General features: G+C 39.8%; 1 protein-coding gene and 1 pseudogene across 7 annotated transcripts in view; both read right to left on the reverse strand.

Moving 5' to 3' along the window:
• SIPA1L1 (signal induced proliferation associated 1 like 1) overlaps positions 1–17,599 on the reverse strand; it is a 398,364-nt gene that overhangs the window by 196,362 nt on the left and 184,403 nt on the right. The window lies entirely within an intron of this gene.
• LOC123943683 lies at positions 9,118–10,894 on the reverse strand (annotated as a pseudogene).

Below are 17,599 nucleotides of genomic sequence, written 5' to 3' on the forward strand. Positions count from 1 at the left end.
ATTGAATGGGTATGGCTGTGTGCCAGTAAGACTTAATTTACCAAAAAAAGCAGCCAGTTCACATGCTGTAATTTGTCTGCTATACAGTAATAAATATAAATGAATCATAATTAATATAACGACAGAGATGAAACTCACAGACATAATGTTGAGACAAAGAAGCCGGACACAGAGAGAATACACTGTATGATCCATTTTAGGAAGTTCAAAAATAGGTAAACCTGTGTAAGTCAGGATAATAGTTACTTTTGAGGTGGGACAAGGAGTAAGAAGATACCAGAAAGGGGTGGAACAGGAAATTTTGGTGTGCTAGTAATACTGCACACCTTGATTTGAGTGGTGGTTTCATGATCATGCTTAATTTGGAAAAATTCATCAAAGGGCTGACGTACGATCTACTTATCTTCATATGTGTTACACTTAAACTAAAAAGTAAAATATTTTACTTTTTGTTTTTGTTTTATAAATAAAGAATACAGGTCAGTAGTACAAGTGAATGCTTTCTCAAAGCCCTGGCTCCCTGGACATCAATTGCTCTGAGCAGCAGCAAACCTTGAACCCCTACAAGGCAGGATCCCGAAGCCCTCCCTTTCCTAGCGTAATGTCTGCCTGGCAACCACACCTTTACTCTGAGTTCCAGGTGGGGGCTGTGGAGAAAAAGCTGTGATGAGACAGAACACAGAGGAGTGGCGGGAAGGGAATGCAATCCAGGGAAAGGAAGGAAAGGAACGGATGGTAGATGAGGAAACTGGTGGAAATAAGCCCCACATTTTCATATTATCTGCTGGATAATCAATACACAGAATAAAACTCACATGAGCAGCTTAGAAACACAGTTTGGAAGGTCACTGAATGTGTCCTTTGGACAAAAATAATGACATTTTAAAAGCTAACTAGAGTTCTTAAAACACTGTTGAACAGATTTGTTTCCAGTACAATTTATTCCAGCTTTTCAAGTTGAGGAAGCAAGCGTGACAGACAAAATAGTCTTGACTTTTACGTTTGCATACTTCAGTTTCTATACCTTGACCTCGTCTTAAACATCCATACCTGTCTATAATTTAATTAGATATGCAATATCCCAGGGATCAGAGAAAGACATTAAACTACCAGGGTTATGACCAAATATACTGGGAGAGGCAGAGAATACAAAGATGTCATGAAGAACAAGATCAAGGGCATACCCTAAGGATTCACATTCTCTATAGCTGCTTATACCATGAAATAAAGAGCAAAGGAATTTAAAAAACATACATGAGGGGGAGGAGTCAAGATGGCGGAGAAGTAGCAGGCTGAGACTACATCAGGTAGCAGGAGATCAGCTCGATAGCTTATCTAAACATTGCAAACACCTACAGATCCAACGGGAGATCGAAGAGAAGAAGAACAGCAATTCAAGAAACAGAAAATCAACCACTTTCGGAAGGGTAGGACTGGTGGAGAAGTGAATCCAAAGCAACGGGAAGATAGACCGCGGGGGAGGGGCCGGCTCCCGGCAAGTGGCGGAGCAACGGAGCACAAAATCAGGACTTTTAAAAGTCTGTTCCACTAAGGGACATCGCTCCAGAGGCTAAACCAGGATGAAGCGGGGTCAGCGTGGCCCTAGGTCCCGCAGAGTCACAGAAGGATCGGGGGTGTCTGAGTGTCGCAGAGCTCGCAGGTGTTAGAACGCAGAAGCCGGCTACAGAAACAGAGCCGAGAACTGAACTCTCAGCTCGGGGTTACCCTGAACCCGTCACAGGCTCGATGAGCTCGGAGCGTGGCTGGAGGCTGGGGATACGAGAGTGATTGGGTGCTGTCCTCTGGGGGCGCACTGAGGAGTGCGGCCCTGGGATCTCGGCTCCTCCGGGCCGGAGACTGGGAGGCCGCCATTTTCATTCCCATCCTCCGGAACTCTACGGAAAGCGTTCAGGGAACAGAAGCTCCCAAAAGCGAACCCAAGTGAATTACTTAGTCCGGCCCCCGTAAAGGGCAGTGCAATTCCACCTCGGGCAAAGACACTTGAGAGTCACTACAACAGGCCCCTCCCCCAGAAGATCAACAAAATATCCAGCCAGGACGAAGTTAATTTATCAAGGAAAGCAGGTTCAATACCTAGGACAGAAGCGGAATTCCAGAGGAGGAGAAAGCAAATCATGGAACTCATGGCTTTCTCCCCATTATTCTTTATTTAGTCTTGCGGTTAATTCAATTTTTTTTTTCAGTTTTTTTTTCTTTCTTTTTTTTTTCTTCTACTAAATTTTTTAAAACATTTACCCTTTTCTTTTTTAACGTTTTTGACTAGTTTATCTAAAATACATATTTTTTCTTTTTTATATTCTTTATTTTTCTTTTTTAAATTTTTTTCTTTCCTTTTTTTCTTTTTTTTTTTTCCTGAACCTCTTTTTATCCCCTTTATCCCCACCACAATTTGGGGTCTCTTCTGATTTGGTTACAGCGCATTTTTCTGGGGTCTTTGCCACCCTTTTAGTATTTTATTTGATCCTTCATATCCTCTTATCTGGACAAAATGACAAGGCTGAAAAAATCAAGACAAACAAAAGAACAAGAGGCAGTACAGAAGGCTGGGGACCTAATCAACACGGACATTGGTAATATGTCAGATCTAGAGTTCAGAATGACGATTCTGAAGGTTCTAGCTGGGCTCGAAAAAGGCATGGAAGATATTAGAGAAACCCTCTCTGGAGATATAAAAGCCCTTTCTGGAGAAATTAAAGAACTAAAATCTAACCAAGTGGAAATAAAAAAAGCTATTAATGAGGTACAATCAAAAATGGAGGCTCTCACTGCTAGGATAAATGAGGCAGAAGAAAGAATTAGTGATATAGAAGACCAAATGACAGAGAATAAAGAAGCTGAGCAAAAGAAGGACAAACAGCTACTGGACCACGAGGGGAGAATTCGAGAGATAAGTGACACCATAAGACAAAACAACATTAGAATAATTGGGATTCCAGAAGAACAAGAAACAGAGAGGGGAGGAGAAGGTCTATTGGAGAGAATTATTGGAGAGAATTTCCCTAATATGGCAAAGGGAACAAGCATCAAAATCGAGGAGGTGCAGAGAACCCCCCCTCAAAATCAACAAGAATAAGCCCACACCCTGTCACCTAATAGTAAAATTTACAAGTCTTAGTGACAAAGAGAAAATCCTGAAAGCAGCCCGGGAAAAGAAGTCTGTAACATACAATGGTAAAAATATTAGATTGGCAGCAGACTTATCCACAGAGACCTGGCAGGCCAGAAAGACCTGGCATGATATATCCAGAGCACTAAACGAGAAAAACATGCAGCCAAGAGTACTATATCCAGCAGGGCTATCATTGAAAATAGAAGGAGAGATAAAAACCTTCCAGGACAAACAAAAACTGAAAGAATTTGCAAACACCAAACCAGCTCTATAGGAAATATTGAAAGGGGTCCTCTAAGCAAAGAGAGAGCCTAAAAGTAGTAGATCAGAAAGGTACAGAGACAATACACAGTAACAGATACCTTATAGGCAACAGAATGGCACGAAATTCATATCTTTCAATAGTTACCCTGAATGTTAATGGGCTAAATGCCCCAATCAAAAGACACAGGGCATCAGAATGGATGAAAAAACAAAACCCGTCTATATGTTGCCTATAAGAAACTCATTTTAGATGTGAAGACACCTCCAGATTTAAAGTGAGGGGGTGGAAAACAATTTACCATGCTAATGGGCATCAGAAGAAAGCTGGAGTGACAATCCTTATATCAGATCAATTAGATTTTAAGCCAAAGACTATAATAAGAGATGAGGAAGGATACTATATCATACTCAAAGGGTCTGTCCAACAAGAATATCTAACAATTTTAAATATCTATGCCCCTAACATGGGAGCAGCCAACTTTATCAACCAATTAATAACAAAATCAAAGAAACACATCGACAATAATACAGTAATAGTAGGGGACTTTAACACTCCCCTCACTGAAATGGACAGATCATCCAAGCAAAAGATCAACAAGGAAATAAAGGCCTTAAATGACACACTGGACCTGATGGACATCAAAGATATATTCAGAACATTTCATCCCAGAGCAACAGAATACACATTCTTCTCTAGTGCACGTGGAACATTCTCCAGAATAGATCACATCCTGGGTCACAATTCAGATCTCAACCGGTATCAAAAGATTAGGATCATTCCCTGCATATTTTCAGACCACAATGCTTTGAAGCTAGAACTCAATCACAAGAGGAAAGCTGGAAAGAACCCAAATACATGGAGACTAAACAGCATCCTTCTAAAGAATGAATGGGTCAACCAGGAAATTAAAGAAGAATTGAAAAAATTTATGGAAACAAATGATAACGAAAATACAACGGTTCAAAATCTGTGGGACACAGCAAAGGCAGTCCTGAGAGGAAAATATATAGCGGTACAAACCTTTCTCAAGAAAACAAGAAAGGTCTCAAGTACACAACCTAACCCTACACCTAAAGGAGCTGGAGAAAGAACAAGAAAGAAACCCTAAACCCAGCAGGAGAAGAGAAATCATAAAGATCAGAGCAGAAATCAATGAAATAGAAACCAAAAAAAAAAAAAAAAAAAAATAGAAAAAAAATCAATGAAACTAGGAGCTGGTTCTTTGAAAGAATCAATAAGATTGATAAACCCCTGGCCAGACTTATCAAAAAGAAAAGAGAAAGGAGCCAAATAAATAAAATCATGAATGAAAGAGGAGAGATCACAACTAACAGCAAAGAAATACAGACAATTATAAGAACATACTATGAACAACTCTATGCTAACAAATTGGACAATCTGGAAGAAATGGATGCATTCCTAGAGACATATAAACTACCACAACTGAACCAGGAAGAAATAGAAAACCTGAACAGGCCCATAACCAGTAAGGAGATTGAAACAGTCATCAAAATTCTCCAGACAAACAAAAGCCCAGGGCCAGACGGCTTCCCAGGGGAATTCTACCAAACATTTAAAGAAGAACTAATTCCTATTCTCCTGAAACTGTTCCAAAAAATAGAAATGGAAGGAAAACTTCCAAACTCATGTTATGAGGCCAGCATCACCTTGATCCCAAAACCAGACAAAGATCCCACCAAAAAAGAGAACTCCAGACCAATATCCTTGATGAACACAGATGCAAAAATTCTCACCAAAATACTAGCCAATAGGATTCAACAGTACATTAAAAGGATTATTCACCACGAACAAATGGGATTTATTCCAGGGCTGCAAGGTTGGTTCAACATCAATGTCATACAACACATTAATAAAAGAAAGAACAAGAACCATATGATACTCTCAATAGATGCTGAAAAAGCATTTGACAAAGTACAGCATCCCTTCCTGATCAAAACTCTTCAAAGTGTAGGGATAGAAGGCACATACCTCAATATTATCAAAGCCATCTATGAAAAACCCACCACAAATATATTTCTCAATGGAGAAAAACTGAAAGTTTTTCCGTTAAGGTCAGGAACACGGCAGGGATGTCCATTATCACCACTGCTATTCTACATAGTACTAGAAGTCCTAGCCTCAGCAATCAGACAACAAAAGGAAATTAAAGGCATCTAAATCGGCAAAGAAGAAGTCAAACTATCACTCTTCACATATGATATGATACTATATGTGGAAAACCCAAAAGACTCCACTCCAAAACTGCTAGAACTTGTACAGGAATTCAGTAAAGTGTCAGGATATAAAATCAATGCACAGAAATCAGTTGCATTTCTGTACACCAACAACAAGACAGAAGAAAGAGAAATGAAGGAGTCAATCCCATTTACAATTGCACCCAAAACTATAAGATACCTAGGAATACACCTAACCAAAACGGCTAAGAATCTATATGCAGAAAACTATAAAGTACTCATGAATGAAATTGAGGAAGACACAAAGAAATGGAAAAATGTTCCATGCTCCTGGATTGGAAGAACAAATATTGTGAAAATGTCCATGCTACCTAAAGCAATCTACACATTTAATGCAATCCCTATCAAAATACCCTCCGTTTTTTTTTTCAAAGAAATGGAACAAATAATCCTAAAATTTATATGGAACCAGAAAAGACCTCGAATAGCCAAAGGAATATTGAAAAAGAAAGCCAACGTTGGTGGCATCACAATTCCGGACTTCAAGCTCTATTACAAAGCTGTCATCATCAAGACAGCATGGTACTGGCACAAACACAGTTACATAGATCAATGGAACAGAATAGAGAGCCCAGAAATCGACCCTCAACTCTATGGTCAACTAATCTTCGACAAAGCAGGAAAGAATGTCCAATGGAAAAAAGACAGCCTCTTCAGTAACTGGTGCTGGGAAAATTGGACAGCCACATGCAGAAAAATAAAATTGGACCACTTCCTTACACCGCACACAAAAATAGACTCAAAATGGATGAAGGACCTCAATGTGAGAAAGGAATCCATCAAAATCCTTGAGGAGAACGCAGGCAGCAACCTTTTCGACCTCAGCCGCAACAACATCTTCCTAGGAACATCGGCAAAGGCAAGGGAAGCAAGGGCAAAAATGAACTCTTGGGATTTCATCAAGATCAAAAGCTTTTGCACAGCAAAGGAAACAGTTAACAAAACCAAAAGACAACTGACAGAATGGGAGAAGATATTTGTAAACGACATATCAGATAAAGGGCCAGTATCCAAAATCTATAAGGAACTTAGTAAACTCAACACCCAAAGAACAAACAATCCAATCAAGAAATGGGCAGAGGACATGAACAGACATTTCTGCAAAGACAGCCAGATGGCCAACATACACATGAAAAAGTGCTCCACGTCACTCGGCATCAGGGAAATACAAATCAAAACCACAATGAGATATCACCACACAACAGTCAGAATGGCTAAAATTAACAAGTCAGGAAATGACAGATGCTGGCGAGGATGCGGAGAAAGGGGAACCCTCCTCCACTGTTGGTGGGAATGCAAGCTGGTGCAACCACTCTGGAAAACAGCATGGAGGTTCCTCAAAATGTTGAAAATAGAACTACCCTATGACCCAGCAATTGCACTACTGGGTATTTACCCTAAAGATACAAACGTGGGGTAGGGGGATAGGAGAAGAGTAAATGAAACAAGATGGGATTGGGAGGGAGACAAACCATAAATGACTCTTAATCTCACAAAACAAACTGGGGGTTGCTGGGAGGAGGTGGGATTGGGAGAGGGGGAGCGGGCTATGGACATTGGGGAGGGGAGGCGAACCATAAGAGACTATGGACTCTGAAAAACAACCTGAGGGTTTTGAAGGGTCAGGGGTGGGAGGTTGGGGCAACCTGAGGGTTTTGAAGGGTCAGGGGTGGGAGGTTGGGGGAACAGGTGGTGGGTAATGGGGAGGGCACGTTTTGCATGGAGCACTGGGTGTTGTGCAAAAAGAATGAATACTGTTACACTGAAAAAAAGATACAAACGTAGTGATCCGAAGGAGCACGTGCACCCGAATGTTTATAGCAGCAATGTCTACAATAGCCAAACTATGGAAAGAACCTAGATGTCCATCAACAGATGAATGGATAAAGAAGAGGTGGTATATATACACAATGGAATACTATGCAGCCATCAAAAGAAATGAAATCTTGCCATTTGCGATGACGTGGATGGAACTAGAGGGTATCATGCTTAGTGAAATAAGTCAGTCAGAGAAAGACAACTATCATATGATCTCCCTGATATGAGGATATGGAGATGCAACATGGGGGGTTAGGGGATAGGAGAAGAATAAATGAAACAAGATGGGATTGGGAGGGAGACAAACTGTAAGTGACTCTCAATCTCACAATACAAACTGGTTGTTGTTAGGGGAAGGTGGGGTTGGGAGAGGGGGAGGGGGTTTATGGACATTGGGGAGGGTATGTGCTATGGTGAGTGCTGTAAAGTGTGTATACCTGGCGATTCACAGACCTGTACCCCTGGGGATAAAAATACATTATATGTTTATAAAAAGTAAGAAATAAAAACACAAATGAAAAAAAGTGAAATCCACTCACTATACTGTATTTACTGCATAATTGAAATGTGTAAGAAACTGACCTAGATGCTGAAAACACAAAGATAAAATTTCTGTCTTTAAGAAGCTCACAGTTATAAAGAACATGACAAGCCTAGGCATCGATAATTTAAGTTAAATGTCTTAACAGTATACAATATTTGCAAGTGCTATGGAGCTAGAAATTTACAAGAGAGAATTATTATGGAGAAGGAGTAAGGAGAAAGGGTAAGTAAAGGAAGTCTTCCTATACATAACATCCAAGAGCTAAAATGGATTTTGAATGACTAAAGATGAGCAAGGTAAGAAGAGGAGAAGAGCATCATTGTAGGCAGAGAGAGAGAATGTGCAAAGGCAGGACTGAACCAGTCCTATCTGAGGAGTAACAAGAAATCTGCAGCAGCCAGAACATGGTGGACAAGGACAAGCCAAGACTGAGATGGCAGAGGAACCTGTCAGGTATACTAACTTGGAATTTTATTCTACAGAGATTACAAAGCATTAGGCTAGGAAATGAGGGTTGGAAATGGAATACAAGGATGAGAGAGGAGATGGGTCTCCAAATATAACTTCTTGTCTAGTTTTGACTACATAAACATGCTAATCCTTCACAAAATCAAGAAAAGTAAATAATTAAAATCAACGAGTATGTGGGGCAATTCAAAATGAAAACACAATCTGTGACAAATGGACTGCATTATAAATGTATGACATAACACCGCTCAAGAGAACGCAGCGGGGAGAACGAACCTAGCCTCTTTGGAGACCACTGTCTTGGCTATAAACTCTGAGGCTACAGACAAGACGAAGTTAGAAAAAAAGAAAGGCTGGAATAAATTCTGTGGTGTTGAACTCAAATCAAAGATATCATGCTTTTTAATATATATATTCAATAGGTGATGATAGACACAGGCACACCTTGGAGAAACTGTGGGTTCAGTTCCAGACTGCTACAAGAAAGCAAATATTGCAATAAACTCACTGGTTTTGCTGGTTTCCCAGCCAAAAAAAAAAAAAAGTTATGTTTATACTACAGTAGTGTACTAAGTGTGCAATAGCATTATGGCTAAAAAACAATATACAAAATTTAAAAGTACTTTATTGAAAAGTGTTAACCATCATTTGAGTTTTCAGTGAGTCGTAACCTTTTTGCTGGAAGGTCTTGTCTTGATGTAGATGGCAGCTGACTGAGCACGGTGGTGGCGGCTGAAGGTTGGGTGGCTGTGGCAGTTCCGTAAAATAAGACAACGATGAGGTTTGCTGCATCGATGGACTCATCCTCTCACAAATAATTTCCAGTAGCATGTGAAGCTGTTCGACAGCATCTCACCTGTGGCAGAATGTCTTCCGAAACTGGAGTCAATCTTCTCAGATCCTGCACTGCTTTATCAACGAAATTCACGTAATCCTCTAAACGGTTTGCTGTCATTTCAACAATCTGCCCAGCATCTTCATCGGAAGGAGATTTCTTCTCAAGAAACCACTTTCTTTGCTCATCCACAAGCAGCAGCTCCTCATCAGTTAAAGTTTCATCAGGAGATCGCAGCAAGTCAGTCCCATCTTCAGGCTCCACTTCTCATTCCAGTTCTCTCGCTATTTCCGTCATATTTGCAATTACGTCCTTGACTCAAGTCTCGAACCCCTCAAAGTCATCCCTGATGGCTGGAATCAACTTCTTCAAAACTCCTGTTAATTAATGTTGGTATTTTTACCTCTTCCTATGAATTATGAATGTTCTTAGTGGCATCTAGAATCCTGAACCCTTTCTAGAAGGTTTTCAATTTACTCTACCCAATGCATCAGAGGACTCACTATCTGAGCCCTTCTGAATACATTTCTTAAATAGTAAGACCTGAAAGTTCAAATGACTCCTTGATCCATGGGCTGCACAATGGATGTTGTGTTAGCAGGCATGAAACCATTAACCTTGACCATCTCCATGGAGCTCTTGGGTGACCAGGTGCACTGTCAATGAGTAGTCATATTTTGAAAGGAAACGTTTTTTCTGAGCAGTTTTCAACAGTGGGTCTAAAATACTCTCTAAACCATGTTGTAAACAGATGTGCTGTCATTTAGGCTCTGCTGTTCCACTTAGAGAACACAGGTAAAGTAAATTTAGCATCATTCTGAAGGGTCCCAGGATTTATAGGATGGCCAGTGAGCGCTGGCTTCGACTGAAAGTCACCAGCTGTGTTTGCCTCTAACAAGGGAGTCAGCCTGGCCTTTGAAGCGAGGCATTGACTTCTCTTCCCTAGCTATGTTAAGTCCCACACGGCATCTTCTTTCAAAGGAAGGCTGTTTCACTCACACTGAAAGCCTCTTGCTTAGTGCAGCCACCTTCATGAATGATCTTCGCTGGACCTTCTGCAGAACCTGCTGCAGCTTCTCCGTCAGCACCTGCTGCTTCATCTGGCACTTTGATGTTATGGAGACGGCTTCTTTCCTTAAACCCCATGACCCAGCCTCTGCGAGCTTCAGACTTCTCTCCTGCACCTTCCCCACCTGTCTCAGCCTTCACAGCACTGAAGAGAGTTAGGGCCTTGCTCTGGATTATTTTGGCTTAAGGGAATGTGGCTGGTTTGATCTTCTCTGCAGACCACTAGAAGTTTCTCCATGTCAGCAATAAAGCTGTTTCATTTTCTTATCATTCATGTGTCCCCTGGAGCGGCACTTTTAATTTCCTTCAAGAACTTTTCCTTTGCAAAAAAAAAAAAAAAAAAAGAACTTTTCCTTTGCATTCACAACTTGGCTTTTTGGCACAAGAGGCCTAGCTTTTGGCATATCTTGGCTTTCGACATGCCTTCCTCTCTAAACATAATCATTTTCAGCTTTTTATTTAAAGTGAGAGGCATGCCACTCTTCCTTTCACTTGAACACTTAGACGCCATTGCAAAGATATTAATTAAACTAGTGTCAAACTATTGTGTCTGCAGGAATAGGGAGGCCCAAGGAGAAGGAAAGTGATGGGTCTGGGCTGGTCAGTGGAGCAGTCAGAACACATACAACATTTATCAGTTAAGTTCACCATCTTATATGGGCATGATTTATGAGGCCCAAAACAACTATACCAGTTATAATTATCACTGATCGCAGATCACCATACTAATATAATAATTTTTTAAAAAGCTTGAAATATTGTGAAAATTTCCAATATGTGACAGAGAGATATGAAATGAGCCAATGCAGTTGGAAAAATGATGCCAAAGCCTTGCTCAAACAGGGATGCCACAAACCTTCAATTTATAAAAAACACAGGATCTGTGAACAGCAATGGAAAAAAGCACAAGGAAAGAAGGTATACCTGCACTGTTATTCTTTCTTATCATACACTACTACCATTATCCATTTTGTACCCCAACCTGTCCCAGATCTGGCCAGTGGAAATCCCTTCAAGATGGCTTCTAGGGCATTTTCAATATGACCCTATCATTCTCTGAGCATTTCCTTACTTTCTGAAATTAGATGTTTCTGTCTCATTTTGTACTTTCTCTCCCTGAAATGAGCCAAGGAGTCCTGAGTCCTTTAATTAGGAATCAAAATCCAAGTGCTGGATGTGTTCATTGCCAGTGGGGACTACTCTGAGACGCACTCACAGTGACAGAGATGGGGAATATACACGTATATGTGCTTATACATACACACATGCACACACATTTACATCCACAACCACGGGGCTTTTTCAAGACACAACACAAGGTGATTATATATAAAGTTTACATGAAAACTCAATGGCTCAAGAAAAATCAAGATACTGCACAAGAAGAAGATGGTAGGGAGGCACCTGCCCTACCAACGATCAATTCCAACACAGCAGGAATTGTAGACTAATACAGAAAGGTGGAATTATTTAATAATGGTGCTTACACATGTGTTTATTCATGTGGGGAAAATATTAAATTGAATCTCTATTCTATTCTTTATTGAAAAATCAGTTCTAATTTAACTAAAGACTTGCATATAAAAGGCAGGATTATAAAACTTTTTTTAGTAGACAATAAAAGAATATTTTATGGCTTCAGAATAGGTTAGCAACATAAAAAAGAAAAACCATAAAGAAAAATAAATTCATTCTACATTAAAATAAAAAAAAACCTTCTGTTCATTAAAAGTCACCAAAAAAAGGCAAAACCACATACAAGAAAATGTATAACCAACAAAACAGTATCTGGAAGATATCTTTTACGAATTTCTGAGAAAGATGATCCAAGAAAAGAATAGATGGAAATTATAAAAGAAAATATAGAAGGTGCTTATATACATAAAACGATAGTTTCTTTAGTAATTAGGGAAACAAATAAAAAGCACGTTTACACACCCATCAACTCGACTGCTTTTAACAGGTGAGACAATGTCAAGTGTGCGGCACAGATGTGGAGCAGGGAAGGTGGGAGCTGCACTTCGGTACAGTCACTTTGGAAAACAGTCCAGCATGGGTATATCTCACTGGCCAACAATCCACTCCTGAGTTCATGGTCACCAGGAGAACTGTCACCCAGAGACAAATACAATTGTTCCTAACAGCAGAAAAGTGCAGACAACCCAAATTCCAATGGAACAGGAAAATAAAATGTGGTTTTGTTTGCAGCAGAATCAGTGAACTCTGATGCTAAATGCACAAATGTGGAAAAATTCAAGGGGACAATCTCCCTAAATACTTGTACAACAAGATCTAGTTACATACAAAATTTTAACGAATTAGATTACAAGCTCACTATAGGCTGGGTCAAAACCACTTAACAGTCATTAGAAGTCTCCTACAGAGTTTTGTTTTGTTTTGTTTTGTTTTGGTTTTTGAGATTTTATTTATTTATTTAACAGAGAGAAAGATCACAAGTAGGCAGGGAGGCAGGGGGGAAGCAGGCTCCAGGCTGAGCAGAGAGCCCAATGGGGGACTCAATCCCAGGACCCTGAGATCATGACCTGAGCTGAAGGCAGAGGATTAACCCATTGAGCCACCCAGGCGTCCCATCCTCCTACGGTTTTATGCTCAGTATTGTGGATGTTTCTAAGATATAGACTATTAAGTCCTCCAAGAGATAATAATATAATTCTCTATAGCTTTGAACACAATATTGAGCCCACAGCAAACATTAAACAAAAGAAAAAAATTGTACATCTCATTGTTACCTAAAGAAGAGGATACTTATTTCCCAAAGTAATTAAAACACTTGAGAAGACATCATCCACACTGTGGTTTTTCAAAAGAAAAAAATATCTATACAATGAAAGAAAAGACCAAAAACACCGTTATTCTGTCAGTCAGCTACCAGGGCGGAGGAGATCGCTTCTCTTAGACTCATACCCATTAGACTACTGATTCATTTAAAAATATGTATTATGACAGCATAACTTTCTGCAAAAATAAGTAACTTTCCAAGTCAATACTCTGAGATTAGAAACAAAACATCTGTATGAACACAACTGCTCAGAGCTATAGCGTTAAACCTCTAATAGAGATCAACACTGCTGTCACCCACCATTTGCTAAGATGAACTGGCCGGGAGGTTCCCTAAGTTAACTTTACACTGTAAGGTTAACACACTTTAACAATGTGGAAAAAATCATAGGCTACATATTTAAATTTGACATCAAAGACATAATGTATTTTTTTTTATTTCAAATGTCATGAAGAGTGTTCAGAACTTGGACTCTTATGGTCCATACTTTATATGGGTAGGAATATGCACAAAATCTTTAAAACGAATCGTTACGTCGTATAGAGACAGGGAGTGACAGTTCTACCTGATTCACCTCTAACTCATTTTGTTTGCTTCCTAATGGCGTTATTTTAAAAAGAGCAATTCCACAGCCCATAGAGGAGACTTCTATTTTAAGCAGAGGTAACAATCTTTCCTTATGTAAGAGGCAATTATGCAGGGTAAGAGACAAAACGAAGGGCCGGGGCGCACACAAGCAGTAGGCCGGGCAAAGCATTCGCTTTCATCCTCAAGGGTATGCCCTAAGTATACCAGTCTACCGGGCACTGAATTTATTAAGCCATAATTTTGCTACATGAATTTGTCATTCTTTCCTTTAGAGAACACTGAATAATCAGAAGGCAATGTTTGCTTTCCCCTCTACAGTAACAACTGTGCATTTGGCCTGAATTCTAAACAACCAGGTTCTTTTGAAATTCAGCCAATATACAGATCTTTTCACTAAAAATAAGCATGAAGGAAACAGGCTCAAATCATAAATGTCATATTTACAGCTGCTCAAAATGGGAGAGAACAGCCTTCTCCGATAATTTGGATAAACATGCACAGACCTCACCATCACCATACATGGTCCACCACCACTAAACACAGAATTGCTAAGAACTTGAAGCATAAATATTCAGTTGGTTATCTGATGACATCAGCACAGGTGGCCTCACGCTACTGACAGAATGCTTAACCAATCGTGCGGTGTCTTTCTGTACTGGTTAAGCCTACATCAGGTGTGAGTTTCATATATTAACTTGGCTAGACAGTGCTCAGTTAATCAAACACTAATTTAGGGGTTGCTGTGAAGGTATTTTTATAGATTGATTAACAGCCACAATCAGCTGACTTATGAAAAGAGATTAATCCTTGATAATGTGGGAAGGCCTCATCTAATTAGCTGAAGGTGTTAATCCCAAAGACTGAAGTTTCCTAAAGAAGAAGGAATTCCTCAACCATCAGCATTAACTTCTGCCCGTGTGTTCAACCTACTGCTCTGCCCTACAGATTTCAGACCTGCAGCCCCACAATGCATAAGCTACTTCTGTGTGTATACACAATGGATTATTAGCCATAAAAAAGAAGAAATTCTATCCTATGCGATCACATGGATGGACCTTGAAGGCATTATGCTAAGTGAAGGAAGTCAGAGAAAGGCAAAGACAAATACTATATGATCTCACTTATATGTGAGATCAAAAACAAAACAAAATTCACAGAAAAAGAAATCAGACTTGTAGTTATCAGAGGCAGAGGGTGGGAGGAGGGGGAATTCAAAGAAAGTGCTCAACAGGTGTTCCAACCTTCCAGTTATAAGATTCATCAAGTACTAGGGATGAAATGTACAATATGATAAACTACAGGTAACACCTCTGTATGATACATGGGGAGGTTGTTCGAAGAGTAAATCCTAAGAGTTCTCATCACGAGGAAAACATTTATTTTTCCTTTTTTCTTTCTCTTCTTTTTACTGTTACCTACATGAGAAAATGGGCACTAGCTAACCTGTTATGGCAATCATTTTACAAGATACGTGAATAAACCACCATGCTGTGTGCCTAAGCTCATACAGTGATGTATGTCGATTATTTCCCAATCAAACTGGGGGGAAATATATTTATGTATATGTATAACATGCATATGTGTGTATTCCTACTGATTCTGTTTCTCTAGAGAGTCTTGACAGATACGCTGGACAAAATGAGAACTCCGCTACGAGCTTTAAAGGTTGTGGTCATACAAAGGAAGAAATACCTTCATTTAACTCAGTTTACCTAGGAAAACAAGGGTATCACTGGCGTACCAGAAGACCACTCGCTGCTGACTAAAACAGAAGAGGACTTACGAGAAGGGCACCCCAGAATCAGTATAACAAAATGCTGCGGCAAGAACAGGGGAACAGGAGTTCTAACCTGGGTCTGGGGAGGGGGGCAGGAAAGCAGAAAGGAAACTGTGCAAAACAGAGAAGGCCACACCACAACACAATTTATTCAGCCGACCTTTTTAAGTCAGCTAAGTATTTCAGAACTTACCATGTCGCAGGTGTTTGACCACGTCTATCCCATCTAACTGTTCACAACACTGTTAAGGGGCAGATGCTAGTATTGTCCACAATTCTCAGGAGGTCAGGGAAGCTGAAGATGTAATTCTACGAGGTGACATGGCCACTAAGTGGTACTGGATCCCAGTTATGAACCTAGACTTGAGGTCAAGCTACTGAGCTATAAGTTTCCCTAACAGTAATTCCCAGGCAGAACAATGGGAAAAAAACCTTCCAAGCCCAAGAACCTTTTGAGCAATGCCATAAACATATCACAAGTAAAGGTATACTACATTTGATGTCTGTCCACAGAAAGGGGACTGAGGGGAAACAGCATAAGCAGAAACAGAAAGGTAAAACTGTATAAAAAGAGAAGATTTCTGGTTCAAAACTGCTAATAACTCACAAATTTATCTTTTGACCTACAAAATCTCAAATTTTGTAAGAAATATTTAAAAAACAAATAAATGCACAGAAATTATAGGAAATCCAAGTACAGGGGGCACTAGCAGATCAGAGTAGTGACAAATTCTAAGAAATAAAAAGCATACTGAAGCAGAATGAAAATGGAATTCAACAGAACTGAAAGACTCCTTAGAAATAAGAAGATGGACCTCCAAATAAATGTTCCCAGCAGACTCTAGGAAAACCTAACACATGTCACACCTTAGATAGTGACGCAGGTCATTAATGAATGTGACACCTACATCAGTCCCTTCTCCGTGAGAGCATACTCCGTGAGAGCATACACCGTGGTATTAGCCCCTGATTAAAGCCACTGAGAAACACCCACAGAATGATCCTTTGGGCCTTTGGGAAATAAACGTAATGAAGTGTAGATCACGCAGCTAGAGTCTACACCCCAGAGAAGCTAGACAATGTCTCACGTAACTAATAATGAAGTTTACCTACACTGAGAAGACAAGTAACCCACACATCTTCCGGAAAATTCATCCTACCAACATGGCTGGCCCACCCGCCATGGCTCCTGTAAATCAGAGCCCACACGCACAACCAGGTAAGCAGAACCTCCACGACAAACGCTGAATTCAATCTTTTGGCTCTATCATATACTACAAATAAATCTATGATAAACAGCCAAAGGAGTTTAGAATATGACACCCCAAAACATGTCAATTTGGTATACTGACTTTACTTAAAAAAGCCACAAGTACAAGAAAGATGCACCGACCTCCCCTTTTCTTCCTGAGAACAAGAGATAAAACTCCCATATGAAAACTCCCATTCCTGTACCTGGAGGGAAAGAACATTCTGATCACCAGAGACAAGCAGTCGAGGCTGAGAAGAACATATACAAACAAATCTTTTTAAAATAAAATCTATTATCTTACTTTAGCCTCCCCATACATTTTAGTTTCTTTTCCATGATCATTACCCTTTGTTCAACCTAATATAGAAACACTTAGGCCTCAATGGTTTTTTCAGGTCTTCATTTTCCTGCTAAAACTCCCAAGTACATGTTCAACAAAATGCTTTTCTAATGTGTCACATGTCAACTTAATTCTCAGACCCAGTCAGAGACCCTAAGAAGGTAAAGTTTTACCTCCCTTACACAATCTCTATCCACCCCAGAAAAATCAGCAACATGGAAAGAAACATTGAACTCAAGAATGTCAAAGAAAAAAAAGAGTGAAAATGAAAAAACAAAGAACATGTTTCTAAAAGGATAACATATTTCCTCAAGAAATTTCAAGGAAATATGGTATTCACACACCAAAAAAAAGAGAAAATACTTGGTTTTAAAATAAGATCATTGGGAAATACAAGTAATGAAGGGTAGGTCAGCAGATCATGAAGGTCCTGCAGCTGGATCCACCCCCAAGTGGACA

Source organism: Meles meles, chromosome 6 (genome assembly GCF_922984935.1).
Source record: "Meles meles chromosome 6, mMelMel3.1 paternal haplotype, whole genome shotgun sequence".
NCBI lineage: Eukaryota > Metazoa > Chordata > Mammalia > Carnivora > Mustelidae > Meles > Meles meles.